The following is an 18,503-nucleotide window of genomic DNA, read 5'->3' as shown; positions in this document are numbered from 1 at the left end:
GTTGGCTCCGGTGGCAAAGCCGCAGAACCCCGCTCTTGCAGGGGAAGCCTGACACCTGGAGGCCTGGAGAGGGGGTGCGGGAGCCCCGAGAAGCCGGAGTGGGAGACGCTCGGAGAGTTGCGGAGGGGGGCGAGGTGCCTCTGCCAGTCGGGCGGCCTGCCTCCCGCGGGCCCGTGGAGCAGGGCGGGGGCTGGGACGCAGCCGAGTCCTGGCGCGCACCGCGTCCGACTCTCCGCGCAGCCCGCCCAAGCCCGGAGGTGTGTCTGGCTCGCTCCCAGGACCGCCGCGGGGGCTCTGGCCGCTCCCCTGCCTGGCCGCGGACTGCCCGGTGTTGAGCTGGCCCGCCCCACGGGCTGACCTCGAGGGGAGCGGAGGCGACGCCGCGCACGGAGTCGGGCACCCACCCGCAGCCTTCGCGGGCGCGCGGGTCCCCGCCAGCGCCCCGCAGAGCCGTACGCGGGGCGCGCACCTTCAGGGACCGTCCCTGCCCAGCTGGCTGCGTGCGGACGCGGAGTCCGACGGCCGCCCGGGACCGCGGGCGGGGTTGCTGCCTCCGGGCTCATCCGCTGTCCTCCGTGGGAACGCTAACTTGCTCCGGAGGGACTGGTGGGGGCGGGGTGGCGCGTCCTCCAGCTCCCGGCCGCCCCTCCCCCGCTCCCCGGCGCCGCGCGCGGAGCATCCTCTCTCCGCCCAGGCGGTGCCCGCGGCGGGAGCCCCAGCTTCGGGCGTCCTCCTCCTCGGACGCTGGGAAACTCGGCGCAGACGGAGGCCCCCCGTTGGAATTCGCCCGCGGCCCCGATTCTCGGGCCGACCCCTCCTCAGCCCGAAGATCGCAACTTTGCAGGTAAGGCGGGCGTCGCCTTCGACAGCTGCCTCTGCCCCGAGCCGCTTCTCGCGTCCTCCCCGGGACCTCGGGGAAGTTTCCCAGGCTGCCTGCGAAGCCGGCTCCCCGGGGAGGCGGACCGACGTCCCCGGGGGATCAGCAGTTCCAAAGGCCCCGCTGCCTGGCTTCTCTTTGGGGCTCAACTGGGTCTGCGAGGCGCCCGCGGGTGTCGGGTGCTGAGCCCGAGTTCGGGGACGCGCCTCGGCCCCTCGCCGCCCCCCGCGCCGGGCGAGGGCTCGGGGCGCACCCCGGTGTGACTTATATGGTAAACAGCCGCTGCGGCCGAGCCGCGGGGCCGCGAGCGAGGCCGCCTCTCGCCTTTCACGCGTCGGGAGAACGCAGGGATCTCGGGGGCCGCCGGGAGCCTGTCAGGGGGCCCTGCCTGACGACTCGGGGATCTCTCGGGGGGACGGAGGAATGGGGGGCGGCCGGTGGTGCCCTGTCGATCGATTACGCTCTGCGTCATTTTCATTCTCTCTCGGAACCACTTCCACCCGTGCCGCGCGACCCACGCTAGGGATTCCGGGCGCGCTGGGCAACCGAAGCCGCGGCGACTGTTTACTACTCGGGCAGGTCGCCGGCACCGGCAGCACCGCGCGTTCCGGCTGCGCGTTCAGCTGCCTTCGGTTGCTGGAAGGGGCCGGCGAGTTCGAAGGAGAGCGGGACGGGGCCCTCTGCTCCTGCCCGCGTCCACCGGGTCGTATCCCTGCTCACAGGGCGCCTTGGGGGATCCTCCGCGGTTAAATTCCACACCCACGCAAGGCAGCGGGCTGCTCCCTGAGCAAGAGCCTGGCCAGGGGAGCAAGTGGAGGCAGACGCAGGGTTTGCTGGTTTTGTTAAAAAGAAATTGGGAGCAGTCTTTTAACATTGAAAAAAAAACCAACCCTCATTCAGGTATCCCATCTTTTTTTTTTAAACTATCACATTACACATTCTTTAAGAGAAGAGGTTGACTAGAGTTTTTCTTTTGAAGGAAAACTTTGATTTAGACGGAGAGAATGGGAGTGGGTGGCTGCGGTTGGCATCGCTGTGGTTTCCTTTGAACATTCCTCATGTTCGTCACACCTCCTTCTATCCACCTGGACAGCAGGCCAGGAACCCCCTCCCCCCCTTAAGTATTTCAGGCAAAAAAAAAAAAAAATCAGTGAGATACAGGCATCACTCCTACTCCAGATGCCGGAGTCGAAACTGAAGGGCAGCGTTAGAGACGTCCTTAAGAACCCTGTGAGTCGGTGCGGGGAAGGCACGTCAGCTCATCAGGAGGCGTTAAGTGGACTTGGTCAGAGCAGTGGGTGGCGACGTCTGGACTGACCACGCTCGGGCCAGACCGAAAGAACGCGCCCGCGTGGCTGGTGGGCGAAGAGCCCGCAGAGCTGGGATGGGGTCAGCGGCCGGGCGCGGCGCCTGGCTGGGGAGTGGGGCTCGCAGGCTGGTGCCAGGAAAGGGGCGCAGCAGGAGAGACACTGAGGGGTGCGGGGAGACTGGTGGGAAGAGGTGCTCCAGGTCACTGAGCCAATAAACACAGAGAGAGAGGGGGGGGAGGGAGGGAGAGAGATCATAGAGAGAAGACTCGTGATTGCAAATTGAGAAAATTTCTTTCTAAGCAAGAACGTGACCACGGGCGTCCCTCAGTCCACACAGCATCTCACTCCGCAGGCCGAACAGACTCGGCTCCTTCGTAAAAGCTGTCCATCGCGAGCACTGTTTCTAAAATCCCCGCCGTTGGTAACTGAGATGAGTTTCAGTTTCCTTGCTTAAATGGTCCTTCTCCAAGATGCGTAGAAGGCAGAATACATTTCCATTACTTCTAACCTTGACAGTTTTGTAATTTTTGTTGTTGTTTATTTGTCTGTTGTAGTTACTCTCGGAAGGTCAAGATCAAAGTGCACAGAGAAAACCATGAGAAAATTAAAGTTTTCTATGAATTTTATGCCCTCTTTGGTCGTTGATATAGTAAGAGACCAATTAACTCGCCATGTGAGGTACCCTTAGTCAATTTATACTTTACATCAATACAAAACACCAGAAACACTGCCTTTTTCTTTCTGATGGGGGAAACTTGAATATCCTGTTCAGCACACATATTTTAAACTTGTTAAGCCCTGTAATTAACATGGTGAAATTTCTATGAAAGTAGTGCCCTTAGGATGTGTATTGATTAACCCTACTGAATTAAACATACTTTCATAAACATGTTGTTGAAGAGATTGTCCCATTTTTCTACCTGCATGTTTAACTGCCAGGATGATTGATGGTGATTCTGATGATCAACGTTACATTTAGCAGCTGAAAATTGAAGTTATCTACCTTTTCTAATGAATACATATCTTGGAACAAAAATAAAGGCAGGCACACCTTTGTTCAATATTTAATCATGTAAATATCGGTGCTGAAGAGATGAAAGATTTTGCAAACAAAGATACATGAAAAATGCTGAACAATGGCTAGGACTGTATATTTTCTCGTAAAAATGTGATTGTTTCATTTTTTTTAAAACAAGCTGGATGAAGGAAAATATAATAAACTCTTAAGTTCTCCCCCCCCCGCAAAGTTATGATTGCCAAACATCATACGTGGGTGGACTCTAAGGTGCCCGGTCTTGACTCCCCACGTGGCACTGCCGGGCGCACCTGGCCGGTGGGGCTCACCGCTTCCGTCCCACGAACAGCTCAGCGGGACCGCTGGGGGCGATTTTCACGCGAGGCGAAGGAGACAGATCCAAATCATGATCTTGTCTTCTCCCAGACCCCGCGGGTCACCTCTCTGCACCAAGTAAACATTAAAACTAGTCAACTCCACACAACTGCAGGCGGACATTTACTTCCTTCTAGTTGTGATTTTGCAAAAATGCTTTAGAACTCTTCCCCTTCTGTTTTCTTTTCCTAATCGTCTCAGCTGCACTGAGGCCTCTGTGTTGAAAGAGATTTGAGAATATTTCAATCAGGGATATGTGTCTGTATCACAGTGTGTCATGGATATATCTCGGATGTGCCTTTCCGATCCGCACCAGACCCTTGGCCTGGTCCCTGAGGACATTACCATCACCAAACGACTCTGTGATGAGAAGTGCATTTAGGAGAAGATGCCATTCACCCGTGAGGATGACCATTGAAGACACCTGCCCTGCAACTAGGTCCATGGGAAGGTACACGGTTCCGTGAACTGTTTGGTAGATGAAGCGATCTGTTTAAACTTTAAAAAAGTGTAATGATCCTTCTGGAGGTTCGGTGTTCCTTCACTGGGATGTGGGAGGGAGTGGTTTCAGGACTCGGTCTGCTCTCTCAAACTGTGGATGATGTCCCGTTGATATTCGTGTATGTTTTGTCCCTTTAAAAAATGTTTTCTGTGACACAGAACAGTGTCCCAGAATCCCTGGGAGCTAACAGCTGACACATGGACACTGTTTCACACTGGAAGTTAGAAACGGGGATGAAAACATCAATTTGCAAGGGCGCCTCGGTGGCTTCATCTGGCACTGCCTTCCGTTTGGGGAACGGCAGCAGCAGGGACATGAGTCAGAAACGCTTTCACTCTGATTGTGGTTTGCTATTGTATCTTTGAAATATGCTGAAAAAGTCGCCATAAGTAATTTGCTTGAACAAATACCAGTAACAGTTACAATGATTTTAGACAGCAAAACAGGAGCTATTATGAAAAAAAAGAAAAGAAAAGGAGGCTAAAAGGAAGGAGACAGTATTGGGGGGGCACTTAATATATGCCAGGCACTAGGCTAGAGACAGAGAAAAGAATATTAGTGTTTATCTTCACATCTATTACAACCGAAGTATTATTACCACCTTTGGAATAATCTGAAAAGATTAAATTCCCAAAAAGTCACGAAGGCGTTCTGTAGGAGGGTCAGGATTTGAACCCACGTCTTTTCATATCTGCAGCCAATACTCTGTACTTAATCTTTATAGTTTCAAAGATAAAATCAGTAAACTTCTCACAAGCTCTGCACATGCGTTGATTCTGAGAGCCGTTCATTTCTCTAATGTTTTGCCTAATGGAGCTGTGGCGTGTAAACCCATTAGGGGGCTGCATTAACTCTGTAAGTTTTAAGGTGGGGCGGGTTGTTCTCAAAGTAACTTCGTTCCTTACTCTTGAATATAAATGTCATGCATGTGGAAAGGGAAAAGGGGTTTATTTTCATGGCTAAACTCAAGGTCATGCATTTTCTTTAAATAAACATGATTAATTTCCAAATAAAAATTTCCATTCAATCTTCAACTATCCATAGGCTGTTAATAAAATATCTTTGATTATAGAAATAGCAGCCATGTCAGGACATGTTAGGTGTGTGTTACCCCTTATCAACGTCATACGGAATTCTTACCCAGGTGGTTTAGTTTTAATTTTATCTGAAGGTAATTGCCTGTTTATTTTTACCATCCTTGGGATTTTATTAAGGCAGCTCTCATTGATAACATCTATTAGCTGATAGCACATTTTAAGGAATTTGCCTTTTTTTCCCAAACCTATACCTGCAGTTAAAACCAATAGGAAGTGCTTAGGTCCAAAGACCTGTTGATGCTGAAGTTGGCTATAGTGTCTTTGAAAAAACACCATGGCCAAAATGAGCACTGAAGTGGTATTCATTCAGTAAGTAGTCGTTGAATATTGGTAAATGAATAACTGAGTGAATAGGCTGATAACACACGAGTAAGCGCTTCGTCTTTGGGATTTCTGGTAAAACTCCTCTGATTTCTTCCCATCAAAAGTTCTGTGACCCCTAAGCCTACCTCCATGTTCCTGTCTGCCTAACAGTTTCCCTCCGGTCTCCGGGTATCGCCAGTAAGACAAGCAGAAACCCTGGTTACATCCTGCCTTGCAGGTGGGGGGAGGTCTGTTTCCTGACCTAGACAGTGAGCCCCTTTAACAAACTCAGAGGATGCTCAAAAAATGCTTATGTTTTCAGCTGAATTACATCGTTGTAGATATTACGCTTTTGCAATTGAGCATAATTAATTTGTTTCACAGTTTTATTGTACCGTAGTTGGCTGAATTGGAGCATATTTGTTTGCATGATGAGACCAGTTCTAACAACAACCGTGCACTTATGTCTTATATTGAGAGCCCTGTCATTCCATACACTGCAAAAGTAATTAACCCACAGTTACTCAGTGGACGTGACATCCGGGCAGCCGGTCCCTCCACGCTGCTCGTTTCCGAGGGACTTATAGAACCGGTTATTGACGTGCTTGAGTTACGTGTGCTGAGCTGGAAGTCTTGAGGGAGAGCTTTCGTTCCATGGCTCGGTGAGCGCTGTGGGCTGAGTTGAAAGAGGGTGGACACCAGGGCTTCCTGTAGAGGAAGCAGAGACTTCTTTGCAGTGACTGTATTTGGCAAAGCAAGTTGGGGATCGATGTCGGAGATGCGGCAGTACTCGAGGCCCACTCGAGGGTGGCAGAAGTGCTTTTTGTCACAGTCTTTTCCTTCTACCTGGTTGAGAGTGGAGTTGTCTGCATCGAACTTGAGGAGAGGTGTGGAGATGCTGCACCAGGTGTGAAGTGTAGGTCGCCTCCGGCAGGGGTGCCCCACCTTGTGGCGTCTCTGGGCCGCACTGGGAGAAGAGTTGACTTGGGCCACCCATTAAATACACTGGGACACGTAATCACAAACAAAATCTCATCCTGTTTTTAGTGGATTTGCGGTTTTGTGTTGGGCCGCGTTGGCAGCCGCGTGCGGCCTGCTGGCCGCAGGTGGGACGCCCCTGCATGGGAAAGCGGCGCAGGTGTGTGAGCCGCAGCCTGTGTCTGCCAGGGTCGGGGTCCACAGCACACGGCACTGAAACTTTCATTTCACAAAATTAGTGTAATTTGTGTTCCGTGTGTGCTTTTTGAGTGGATGAACGGAGTGAGAGAGTGTGGGGACGGGTGGTTTCCCTGTCAGCTGTCACCTTTAACCTCTGTCTGTCTTAACACCCTGGCCTTTCAGGTAACTGCGTGCACACCAGTAGCTGCCCCCCAAAACACACCAATAGCCATCCCCCACTACACACTAAGAGCTGCCCCCCAACAACACACCAATAATATCCCCTCAAAACACCAAAGCTCCCCCCAAACACACCAATAACTGTCCCCCGAAACACAGGGAGAGGACGGCAGAAGGCATAGTGAGTGTGGCGTGAAGAATGGCAAGTTCGTCACGTTGTCATGCTTTATTGATGATCATCCCCCATTTGGGACGGCACGGCTATCATTTTATGTGAAGAACTTTTTCGTGCTGGCCACAGCAAACTGGAGACCTTGCAGGTCAGGTCAAAGGTTAGACTTGAACCGAAGGCCCTTCTCCCGTAGTTTGGTAAGCACAGTTGGGCCTCGTTTAATTTCGTCTAGAGGCACGCACTCGTGTACGAGGGTTGCTCTGTAAGAGATGAAGACTGTCGACGTGGAAACCACTCCTGGGTGGTAAGCTTGTCGGTGGGGCCTACTGAGGAATATGGGCCGTGATGAGATACGTAGGCCAGGAGTGCAGAGTAGCCTGTAAAAGACAAAGTTATTGGCCAGCGTTTGCACCTATAGATCAATTAGGTGTAGAATAAATGACGTAGGAGGTCATCGAATTCAAAACTCTGTTTTTAAGCAAGACTCTCATCTTACTAAATGACTTTTATCATGTATACATATATTACATGTATACACACACATGTAGGATGCTTCACTAAAGGTTTATTTAACAGTCACTGGTCTAGACGCTAAGAACATGGAGAGGCTCATACTTTCCCCTTTTCTTTAAGATTTCAGACAAAGCAGTCCCGTAACCCTCTCGCGGTGGCCTTTCGGTGTCCCGTGTTATCTCACAGACGTCTTACTCCTCGTCCCCCCCCTTTTCTCCTGCAAGCCGAGAAGTCACTGAGGAAACAGTACAATTGTATTACAACCACTGAGCCTATGCACGGACTTAAAAGGAAAGAACCACAACACTGGGTCGTGTTGGGAGAAGTTCGAATGCATCCTTATTGCCTGAAGTGGTTGTTTCCTGTCGGAGGAGGACTTAGGTTTTCTGACTACTACGTACATACCTATATTCACTGTGAATAGCATGGCTGGCGTTGTTAATGATGGTGCTTTCGTTTCATGGAGATATTAGTAACCTACCCTTTGGAAGCAATGTGTTTTAGGAGGTGAGGCGTTTCCCAGAGTGTAGATGGATGTATGGTGCTCCACTCACAGTTTGCCCCCTCCCCACCCCTCCCGGGGGGACCACTGAGGCAGACCTAACAAGCAGCCACGTTTTTGGAGTTAGAGATCCTCGTGGCCTGCACCTTGGCCTTGGGACGTAAAGCCCGCTGACTCCAGATATTCTTGGAGGGGCGGGTCCATCCGACAGGCAGCTGGGGATTCTCTGCGGCGCAGTTGGCGTTAGTCAGTGGTTTGTAGAGCTGTGGATGCATTGGAGACCCAGAAACGCCATCTTTCCCTGGTATTAAACACTGTGAACCACAGAAGGAACTGGGCTGGCCGCATGCATCTTTTTAAATTAATTTTCGGGACCTACATTCCTAGGACTGCCTCCTCGGACAGATTGTCGCTTTGGGAGAGGCGTTCCGTGAAGTCAGAAGAAGGGCTATACCTCGGAGAACTTGGACAATGAGGAAGAAAGACAAATTCCTAAAGAAAATTCAAATTTAGGGCTCTCGTTGCTCTGTAAGATGTTATGTCGCTTTGTATCTAAAAAAAAAAAAAAAAGAAGCTGTGTCCTTTCGCGTGTTCCACATGGAAGGAAGTGCTGGCGGGACGAAGATCATTTGCTCGTCTGGTTTATTTCACCCTCCCGGCTTCCGCTTCCATCTGCAACGAGCAGCGTGGAGAGCTGGGCGGCCCACCTTCATCAGCTCTTCGGCACGTTCTCGGGAAAAGCGAACCAGCAAATGACTTTGCCCTTTCATGGGTGACAGAGGCTTTAATGAAAAAATATGTCGTTATAACAGTAATTCTCATGGAGCGTTTTTCTAGCATATAAAATATCAACCACTTTAACTTGAAGGATCAAAACTGTTTTGTATTCTGTTGTACATAGCGGTGAACCATTAAAACACGAAATTAAAGCATAACTTTCTAGTTTGCTTACATGCTTTCTTACCAGTCATCACACAGCTGTAATTGAAATATTGGATGCAATTAAATTCTGAGAAATTCCCTCTTTCAGAATAATAATTAATGGTGATAATTTTTGGCAGCAAAAGTTGCAAAGGGTCTTTTTAATAATATAATATTTTAGCCTCTGATGTTCTTAAAAATATAGATACCTACAAAGGAAAAATAGAGGCAGGAGACAAGTGGATTCAGAAAATGTAAACAAATGGAGTATTTGAAATTATGCATTGTTGGCTAATCTAGACAGGCTTGAGATGTAACTTTGCCTCATTCCAGTTTATGCAACAAATGTTATTTGAAAGATGAGCTACATTATTATAATATTTTCAGTCTTATGGGTCAAAATAAGATCTCATCTATGAAAATGTTCGAGGATTATGTATCAGTGTGATTCAAGAGAATCTCCACTCATCAAATGAATTGTATTTCTCAGCTTGTGAAAGTGTTTCAGGATCTGTCGGCGTTTGTTCTGGTTATTTTCACCATAATGAAGCGGGTATATGAGTAGCTAAAAAGGTGAGGGGCGGCTCGGAGAGGGGCCCATACGGGTTGGTCCACCTCCAGTGGGACACTCAATAATACCTACCGCTTGCATTCCCTCGGTCCCCTGCGTACAGACGGACAGGGTCCGTCGCCCAGACTAGTCCTGGCCTCACGGCTCCTCCCTCAGGGCCTGGAGCCTGCGGCAGGAGCTGCCTCGTGCAAACCCCCGTTCCCCGCTGCCGCCTCAACCAGAGCGGGGCGCTTCCCCAGGTAGACAGCGGGAATCATGCACGTTTATTTTTTCTAAACATTGGTACAATTGTGCTAAGGTCCTGTGCTCATGGTGAAATTTAATTGCAATCTCTGTTATGGTATGACTCATAAAATAACCAGTATGGGTTTCTCTTTTCTTTAGGTTGGAAATAGAAGTGTTTTGTGTCTCCTAACACATTCAAGAAAAATTAAGCCAAGAAAGGCTTAAGGGAAAGAATGTAAGAAAGGAGGTTTCGTGTTGTGACATTCTCCCTCATGTACAAGGAAGGGCGCAGGGAATTTAGTCTCGTCTGGAAGAGAGAGACTCCCGCGCCCTCTGCCCCCAGGCAAGGAAAACAACCATTACAGGGCTGCTGCTGGGGTTTCGGGCTTTGTCACAATTGAAAATAAGTGAATGCTCACTGTGATCATAAATACTAAATATTTACTACATATATGATTATTTTAAAATATCTTTTCTGAAACAGTAAAATACTCAAGATATATTACTGATTTATTAACCATAGCTAACTATTTTAAAAAGAGTTGAACATTTTAATTTTAAAAACTTATTTATTTTTCTAAAATTCTTAGCAGTATTTTGAAAGTGTTTAACAATTATTTGAAAATAAATGTAAGATCATCTAATACACAATATTTATCTAACTTTTGGAGTTATTTTTGCCCTTATTTCTTAGTCTACAACAGGTTTAATTAAATTTGAGGGTTAGTATAGTCATCCTTAAAAAGTAAAATTTTATACATGCCCGTGCACATGCATTTTGGGGGACAATGGGCTGAGCTGGATAGATTTAATTTTTCCTTTTTTTCCAAGAACAGTTGTATCTGTTTTGTTTTGTGTTTTAGTTTCCTTTTTCATTTGTAATTGCAGACACCACAGCGGCTATGTTTAGATGCCTGCATTCCTTCTAACACACCAAACCCTCCGTGGGGAACCACGAGGTAATGTTACTGTATTTCATGTCAATGGATTTTGTCAGTGGCAATGAATTCTCTAAGTTTTTGTTTAATTAAGCATTTTTATTTTCACCTCACTTTTAAAGCTCTTTTCATTGGGTAGAATGTTTTGGCTGGACATTATCTTCTTTGGTAAATAGGTCACTCAATCGACATTTGCGTCCCATCATTTCTGCTGAGAAGTCAGTGGTGAGTCTAATTGTCGCTTTGTTGGCAGTGAAGTGCTGTCCATTGAGGTCGCTCTTCCCTTTTCTTCTAGTCTTTTGTTTTCAGTAGTTTAGGTACAATCATGTACCTAGGTGATCTCTTTGGATTTCCACGGCTTGACATTTGGAATATTTCTTAAATTTGTCTTGATATCTTTCATCGGTTTTAGAAAATTCTTTGTTGTTATCTGTTCAGAGTCAGTTTTGCACTTTCCTCCCTTAAGGCCTCTGCTCCAATGAACACATTTTTATCTTTTTATCCTCTGCCATATTTCTCTATTATTCTTTTGATGCTCCTTTTACTGTATTTTGCATTCGGTTTTGCTATCTGGGCTATAGCCTGGATACTTTTTATAGCCTTATCTTCCCGTTCACGAATCCTTTTTATTTGCCATGTTCTGTATGCTCTTCAACTTACTTCAGTTTTTACTTTTAATTACTGCACTTTTCACTTCAAGGCTTTCACTTTTATTATTTTTTATAGATTTTAGATTCCCGATAAAATTTTTCCATTTTTCTGTCTAAATTCTGGACATCCTGAATATTTAAAACATGAGGCCAGTGCCTCCAATGACAGAGTTCTGTGCTGGTCTGCTTTTTTCTTAGTTTTTTTGGAACTGTGTCATACTTTTTAATTTAAAAGTACAAAATGTGCATCAAAAACTGTGGCAACTTTGCCCCCCTCTCCAAGAGAGAGGATACACCCAGTCCTTCAGCAGAAAGATAGGATGGTATGGATGCATTAAGACAGGCACAAGCTAGCTAACGAGAGGCTAATTTTCGTACTTTGCTCTGTGACCCCCTGGTCGACCCATTAATATGTTACCCGTTCCTGAGGTCTGAGAACCAAAGCTGTTTAACAAGACCACTTCTCCTTGCAGGCTCCTGAGTAGTGGATTTTGGCTTGAACGATGAATACCGTGCCCTGATTTTCAGCAGCTTTCTGATAAGTGTCTTGCTCGTTTCCCTGCAAAGCTTCAGATTTTAACAGATGTCTCAGGTGGAGAGCTGCTGAATGTCCCTTTGGTCTGTCTTCCTTCCTGTCGGGCACGGGGGCCGTGCGTCATCCCGATTGCCTGGCCAGTGCCCTGAGGGGGCACACAGTCTGCGGGAGATTGACTCCTCTCTCTCCAGCGTCTCTCTCTTTCTCAGAGCCAGGTCCCCCGAGCCCTGGTTAGCCCGGCGATGCTCTTTAGATAGAAGCTTGTTAATAAGATTGTTTGCTTGGATTTGCTCACCTTTTCTGCTTGTTACCAAAAGGAGTTTCGTTCCCATACACGCTGTTCCACCAGAGCCAGCAACTCAAGTCCTGAGCATACATTTTGACTCAGACACTGGAACAGTGAGGCCAAATGCTTTTTTTTTTTTAAAAGAAACTGCACTCGTGTTGCCTGGTACATGATTATACCCATGATTATACCCTGATTTTACCCACAGAGGGAGGACTATAGCAACTGCAAAAGTGTTGTGGAATCTTTAACCTGATTCTTTTTATTAGCATATAAGTAACATTATTCTTGGAAAACTACCCAGTCTTTGACATTGGAACCTACATCACCTCTTCAAAGCTGTTCTGTACTAAGAAATTAATTCTGAACGGAACCACATCAATGTGGCGCCTATCAGTCGTAGTTCAGTTCAGACCGACCGCTCTTCCTCGCTGAGCAGTGAGCGCCCAGAGTGAACACTGGGTGGCAGTTGGACCTCCGTCGTGGTGGTGGGGTGTCTCTTCTTCAGGGTCGGGGTACTTCTGCGTAATTGCCGTTTCCTCCATCCCGAGTCTGTCATGAAAGGACAGGAAACTGCTGCTTCTGTTACACTTACTGCTAAGCCTGCCCGAGGCCGGAGAGAGTGTCTTTCCTTGCAGTCGCTCTGCCGTGTGTCTGTCCCTATAGTTCTACACTAGGTCCTATGACTTGAGACACCACCCAAGCCTGCCGGTGAGAGAGGCATCGCTCTGCCTTCTCTGTCCGCCTCGCTGCCGGACAGACCCCTGGGTCTGCTGCTGGCTTTGTGCGTCTGAGTCACACTCGTGTGCCCTGATATGTGCATTATTTATCTCCTTAAGAATATACACGTGGCGGTTTTTTAGTCAGTGCAAAAGGGATGCAGAAGTTGGGGGTGGGGTGTGGCCACCTCCCCAAAGCAGACCGGACCAACACAGCATGTTCGCAGCCCCCGCTGGGCAAAGGGAGGGCTGGGTTGTCCGGGCTGAGCCTTCAGGGGCCACAGAGTCCCAGTGTTTTCCTCTGCCCGTTCTAGTTCAATGTCGGCTGCCGGTGCCCTGAGGCCCTTTGGGTGGCCTGGGTGAACAATCATTTCGGTTCCATCAAAAGGCGGTGAGGCGTTAGATGAGATTCTAGCCTCAGGGCTGGGGGTCAGGTCCCAGAAGAGACACCCCCATTCATCTTTCGGGCTGACGTTTCTAACCTGTATTTCTACCCCAAACCTGATGTCATGGCGTAACCACGGTTCTCAACACCACATCTGCTCCCATGGAAACAAGCCCCTCTCATGGTCAACAGCACGCACATCACCACTGGGCCTCCGAGGAACCTACCCTAAATCCAGGCTTCCCTCCAGGGGCACGTCTGGGCTTCCTGCCCCGAGGCTCACCTAAGCGTTGTGTGTCTTAACCGCACTCACCCCTGTTTTGTTTCTCAGTAGTAGTCCCCCCCCAGCAGGGACAACAACATGGACAAGCTAGAGGCACAGTGATCCAGCGTGTCACTGCACCCCACCCAAGGCCACCTTCTGTCAGGGACCTGGGCCTCCAACCACACGCCCGCCACCAGCCCAGGATGCCCATAGCTTTTGTCTAATGAGGGGTCCAGGCCTTGGCAGTGGGCTGTGGCGGCCAAGCTCCAGGACACCTGGAGGGAGGTGACCATGCTTCCCCAAAAGCTGTGGGGGGCCACTGAGGGCCTTCGGGGGGACCCTGCTCTTGAGGGAAGAGCAGAGGTCAGGGGGCGCTCCGTCCCAACCCAGAGAGCCATCTCATTTCTCCTCCCGAAACTTCAGGCTTAGTTCTTCCCGATGTGAGGGTTTCTTTCTTTTCCACATACCGCGTAGATTTGTCCGACAGCCATCATGCTGTTCTTTGGTCACTGGTACTAGTGGCCATGACCCCTCTTCTCGGACCGCCCTGAGCTGCTCGAAGGCTTGCGAGACAATGACATCACCAGCTTTTAATCAGCTCCAACTGGGTCTGTTGGTCCCTAGAGGATGGGCTGGGAGGGTGTCATATTGCTACTGCGTCACCATTTTTCCACTTTACTGGACTATAATTGACAAATAAAATTGTAAGTTGTTTAACATGTACCTTGTCATGATTTGCTATATGTGCACACTGTGAAAAGTTTGTTAACACATCCATTACCTCATGTATGTATCATTTTGGATGAGAACATTTATATTCTACTCTTCAGCAAATTTTTAAATTATGCAATACAACTTTATCAACTATATTCATCATGCTCTATGTTGGATCCTCGGAACTTACACGTCCTTTTTTAACTTTATTTTTATTGTTGACGCTGATTCAGATGTCCCCATTCTCTCCCCCGCACCTTTGCCCGCCTGCACCCCCTTCCCTCTGGCCACGGGAACTGCGTCTGTGCGCCTGCCAGAACAGCCGCCGTCAATAAACCAACAAACCACACGCACTGGAGGGGACGTGGAGGAAGGGGAGCCCTGGGGCGCCGTGGGTGGGAATGCGGACGGGTGCAGCCAGCGTGGAGAACAGTGTGGAGGGTCCTCAAAAAGAAAAAAATGGAACTTCCTGTTGACCCACTTCTGGGAGTTTATAGTAAGAATCAGAAAAACACCAATTTGAAAGAATATATGTACCCCTGTGTTTACAGCAGCGTTACTTACGACAGTCAAGATCTGGAAATAGCCCTAGTGCCCACCCGTAGACGGATAGATGAAAAAGCTGGCCCATTTTCACAGTGGAATACTATTCAGCAGTAAAAAAGGAAACCTCGCCTTTGGCGACAGTGAGGATGGGCCTGGAGAGCGTTAGGCTCAGTGCAGCCAGGCAGGGTAGCCCTCATACATCTTAGAGCTGAGCGTTTGAGCCCGTAACCGACAGCTTCCTGATTTCCCTGCCCTCACCCCTCGGTCCCTGGTAACCACTTCCACGCTCTCTATTTCTATGAGTTCAACTTTTTGGGGAACTCACGTAGAAGGGATACCATGCAATACTTGCCTTTGTCTTTCTCTGTCGGATTATCCCACTTAGCACAAGCCCTGAAGGTCTCTCTGAGTCGTCTCGGGTGGCAGGGTCTCCTTCCCTCTCGTGGCTAATGCGCTGTTTTGTGTGTGTGAATTCCATTCCTGCGTGACAGGCACGCAGGTGCCTTCTGCCTGGGCTCTTGGGAATCACGCCGCAGTGGACGTGGGGGTACAGAGTCCTCTTTCCATTTCCTTTAAACGCGCGCCCAAAGTGGGGTCCCTGGGTCAGATGGTATCTCTGTTTTTAATGTTTTTAGAAAATGCCTGTATGTTTTTAGACATTTCTGCCATCTTTCTAGAATAAATAATTCCATGAAACGTTTCTCACTGTTAATAATCCTCTTTATTGGAAGCCTTGCCTTTCAGAAAAAGGCCCATGGTCTGAAAGAGCTGAAATATTTTTCTCCTGTAGTAGCAGACACCTGGCAACAGGAGCAATGAAAAAGCAGAATTCAATAACTTATGTGTTACTTTCTGGAGCCGACCTCTATTTTGCGGATTTGATTTATCCCCAGCATCTTCACGGACGCGACCTGTCAACAACGTTGTCCCACAAAACCATCCATCTCGGCTCCAGGAGGCACGAGTTACCTCCTGCAGGCAGAAATTTGGCTGGAGGCAAAATTTGTGTCTGAGAATTAATTATTGATGATCTAGCTAATGAAAAGATCATATTTCACACCCATATGTGATTGTCTTTGCAGCCCATTGCCGAAGGGCGTATTCTGGCTGCGGGAATATTCTGGTTTACGGCGTCTGGGGAAAATGCCTGCACGATGGCACACTGACATATGAACAGTGGGAGACCATGCCGGTCACTTGGGGGCCAGCGATAGAAAGCCTCAGATTTGATGTCGCTAGACCCTGGTTGGAATTCGAACCTTCACGTTTCCTAGCTGGATAACCTGGCGTAAATTACTCGAGGTCCCTAATCCTTAAGCACAATCCCAATGAATAGTGCGGTCGGTAAGCTGTATAGAATAATACATTGCCGTGTCAGAAACGTCATAATCCCCCACCAAGTGAAAGGATCGTAGCTCGTAATTTGTTGCCGAGACGTTGTGAAAACCGAGTTCCAGTTCGCAGGTTGTTTCTAAGCCGGGGGGCTGTGACTTTCATATGGAAATCATGTTCTCTGTCTCGAACGGAGAGAAAGGCAGCTTAACCCTGCGTGTGCCTGTATTGTGAACCACGCCAGTCGTGCCCGGGACCCTAACCGCAGGGTTTCAGCTTTAAAGAGAGAGAGAAACAGATGGGATCAAAGTGCCGTTTTGGAGGTTAGGAACTGTGGCTTCTGCTGTTGGCTGGGAGGGGGCGGGAGGGGGCGGAGCACTAGGCGTCCACCGGAGTCCCTGGGGCCTCCTGGCTCTGGTCTGGCAGTAACAGCACTAATGGCAATACCACTGGGAGCTGATACTCACTGGGTGCGTGTCATGTGCTCAGTACGTGGAGACCGTCCTGCTTGTTACCTTATTTGACTCCCACGCTAGCTATGGGCTCTGTTAAGCCTGTAACACACTGTAGCTAAGAGGACGGTGTCAGACCTACAAGGGTCCCCATCTCAGCCCCGCTGGCTCTGTCACTTTAGGCCTCTGGTTCTTGTCCTGTGAGTGGAGAGCATCTGTGGTCCTTGCCGTCATGGCCAAGGCCTTACAGCGAGTATGTGCAAGTCCAGGATAGGCCTCGTAGCACGGACGCTCCTCACTGCCCTCCGAAGCGCCTTCCGCATGAGAACAGAGTCAGGACTGAGACGGGGCCCAGAGAAGTGTGCTGGGTGGTGCTGGGCCAACTGAAGGTGGATAGAGCACCACCGAATCCTCTCGCTGCGTCCTCTTTTCAAATACATAAGCATTCTAACATTTCACTAATGGGAGGAAAAGAGGTGACACATTATCAGAGTTACTGCACTCAGCTGACATGTATTTGCATAATTACCAGGTGCAAGACAGTATTTATCTAGACTGTGTGACCCAGGATTGCTTAGGAAGAAGATATCTTTTTTAATACAAATTTATTTATTTATAGAGAGGGGAAGGGAGGGAGAAGGAGAGGGAGAGAAACATCAGTGGGTGGCTGCCTCCCACACGCCCCCACTGGGAACCTGGACTGCAACCCAGGCATGTGCCCTGACTGGGAATTGAACTAGTGACCCTTTGGTTTGCAGGCTGTTACTCAATCCACTGAGCCACACCAGCCAGGGAAGGAAAAAGATCTCTTAGGCACTAAGTTTAACTCTGCCACTGTAACTTTGCAATTCAGTGTCTTTTAAAAAAATTAGTTTGTGCCCTGGCCAGTGTGGCTCAGTTGGTCGGAGCATCGTCCTGTACACCAAAGGGTTGTGGGTCTGATTCTGGGTCAGGGCACATGCCCAGGTTGCAGGTTCAATCCCCTGAGGAGCAAAAGAAGAAGGGGGTAGATGAGTGAGGGACTGACTGCAAAGGGCCCGTAGTGAGAGAAGGCGAGACTCCTCCAATGACCAAAAGCATGTAGCTTCTTTTGAACATAAGGAAAAATCACATTTTCAAATCAACAGTTTACAAATGCAGATTTACGACATGAATTGCAGATCTCAAAATATATTTAAGAGGCTTTGTTGGCTAGGCGGTGTTCTCCTACGTTAAAGCAGCATGTCGTTTACTTAGAAGCAGAGCCAGTGCGAACGGGAGCGGTGCTGCTCATGGTCCGTCACAGAAGGACGCAGAGACGTTCACGTTCTGCTTCCCTTCGGACGCGGTGCTGCCCTGGGCCTCTCCTGGACTCACAGAGCCGGACGCAGCCCCTTTCCGGTTTACGTTTTACTGCGGGTCCAGGACAGGGCCTTTCCCCAGCCATGTGGGGCGATGGGGAGCGAGGAACCAGATATCTTGCTCTCTGGGAGCTCACACTGTTGCACATTTTACAGTGCTGATTTGTTTTTCTTAAAAGAGACACTAAAATTATGATGATTACGACTCAGGTATAATTCGATGGAGTTCTTAATTTCCAGCAAATTAAAGCAACATTACTGCTAACATGATGATGATGGTGAAGATTTTTCTGGAAGAGCCTGGAAAGGCTCTGAAGCCTAAATAAACCTCTCTGCGCCCCCCCAACACTAAAGCTTTCGTCGTTCAGGTGCACCAGCTGGAGAGGTTAACAGGGGCCAGGGTACGAACTTTTTAGTCACGTGAGTGTCCTTGCCGGTGTCTGGGGAGTTGTCCTCTATTTGTGTTCTCAGTGGGCGTTCCATTGGGGGGGGGGTGTCTCGGCTTCGTGGATATCAGCACAGGTTTGGAGAGGTGCCTCTTCGCCCATGGGGTGTGAGGACTGCGCACCCTGCGGATTTTACATGAAGGGTTCCTTTGTCTCCAGTGGCACTCCCTTTCC

General features: G+C 49.0%; 1 protein-coding gene across 1 annotated transcript in view; it reads left to right on the top strand.

Annotated features, from left to right (window-relative positions):
• The first annotated feature begins 244 nt into the window (after positions 1-244).
• TRPC4 (transient receptor potential cation channel subfamily C member 4) overlaps positions 245-18,503 on the top strand; it is a 107,499-nt gene continuing 89,240 nt past the window's right edge. The window contains exon 1 of the mRNA XM_037057686.1: positions 245-844. The gene's annotated coding sequence lies outside the window, so the exon portion shown is untranslated. The remainder of the gene's footprint in view (positions 845-18,503) is intronic.

This window comes from Sturnira hondurensis, unplaced genomic scaffold (genome assembly GCF_014824575.4).
Source record: "Sturnira hondurensis isolate 20B ecotype Veracruz unplaced genomic scaffold, ASM1482457v3 Scaffold0009719, whole genome shotgun sequence".
Taxonomy (NCBI): Eukaryota; Metazoa; Chordata; class Mammalia; order Chiroptera; family Phyllostomidae; genus Sturnira; species Sturnira hondurensis.
The sequence above is the reverse complement of the archived record's forward strand: the minus strand, read 5'-3'. Positions and strand labels throughout refer to the sequence as shown.